The sequence below is a fragment of the Octodon degus genome, unplaced genomic scaffold (assembly GCF_000260255.1).
Source record: "Octodon degus isolate 3935 unplaced genomic scaffold, OctDeg1.0 scaffold00043, whole genome shotgun sequence".
Taxonomy (NCBI): Eukaryota; Metazoa; Chordata; class Mammalia; order Rodentia; family Octodontidae; genus Octodon; species Octodon degus.
The window spans coordinates 5,804,753-5,805,898 of record NW_004524619.1 but is presented as its reverse complement, the minus strand read 5'-3'; the positions used below and the strand labels follow the sequence as shown (position 1 = coordinate 5,805,898).

The 1,146-nt window shown below is 45.6% G+C and overlaps 1 long non-coding RNA gene across 1 annotated transcript in view; it reads left to right on the top strand.

The window, feature by feature from the left end:
* Positions 1-1,146, top strand: part of LOC111816875 — a 17,050-nt gene that overhangs the window by 2,319 nt on the left and 13,585 nt on the right. The window contains exon 2 of the long non-coding RNA XR_002821194.1: positions 1,019-1,020. This is a non-coding gene — a long non-coding RNA (uncharacterized LOC111816875). The remainder of the gene's footprint in view (positions 1-1,018; positions 1,021-1,146) is intronic.

Sequence of the window (1,146 nt, the reverse complement as noted above, 5' to 3'; positions counted from 1 at the left end):
GTAAAAGAGGTAATGGCAATACAGGCGCGCCTTGTGTAATGCTCCTGTGGGTACGTCATTATATAAATGTGCCACTAACGAGGAAGTGCATATTATGATATTCAATTAGCAACAGTCAGTCAAGTCTCACGTAAAACTCATTGGCTATGGTACTGCCACTATGCAAAACTACAATATTCAGAACAAAGAGATGGTCAAAGGAAACTCCAAGGGGCTGGGGAGATGGCTCAGTAGAATAAGCTTTTCCCTGGCAAGCGCAAGGGCCTGAGTTCAATCCCCAGTTCTGCCAAAAAAAAAAAAAAAAAGGAAACTCCAACTTAATGTCTTTGCTTTTATTAGCATAACTCTACGTCCAGTTCTGTAATGTATCACAGAACATGAAACTATAGAACTACAACATACAGTTGTCCTAGTTACTTTTCGTGTTGCTGAGACAAATTACCCAACACTTGAGATTTAGGGGAGGAAAGGTTTATTTGAGCTCGCCGTCTGTAGAGGTTTTGGTCCACAACTGGCTGGCTCCAAGGGGGGGTGGCATGGCAGAGGGGCATCGTAGAGGAGAGATGGTTCGTAGCACAGCAGGGAAGACGTCAGCAAACAGTAAGCAAAGGCAGCGGCAGAAGCAACAGCCTGCCCTTTCCTTTTATTTCTTCCAGGCTTTCATTTCACCATTCCCAGGTGGGGCACCCTTGATCCCAGCATCATACGCCCTAGATCCACCAACCTCTGAAACTATGACCCATGAGACACCGGGGGGGACATCTGGACACAGTAGCTATAACAGTAGTTCAAGTCTGGCATGGCAGTGCAAGCCTGTCATTGTAGCACTTGGAGGCTGAGGCAGGAGGATTGCTGGAAGTTCAAGACCAGCCCGGGGTACAAAGTGAGCTCAAGGCCAGGCTGAGTTGCATAGTGAAATCTTGTCTCAAAAAGACAAAAACAAACAACCCCCCAAACAACAACAACAAAAACAGTAATGCAATTAGCAATTACAGGACTAGTATATGGTACCAAAAAGCGGTTATACTTCTATAAACAAGATGGGCAGAGCCATACAAAAATAATGACAGTGGGCTGGGTAGATAGCTGAGTGGCATAGGTGCCTGCCTGGCAAATGCAAGGTCCTGAATTTGATCCCCAGTACTA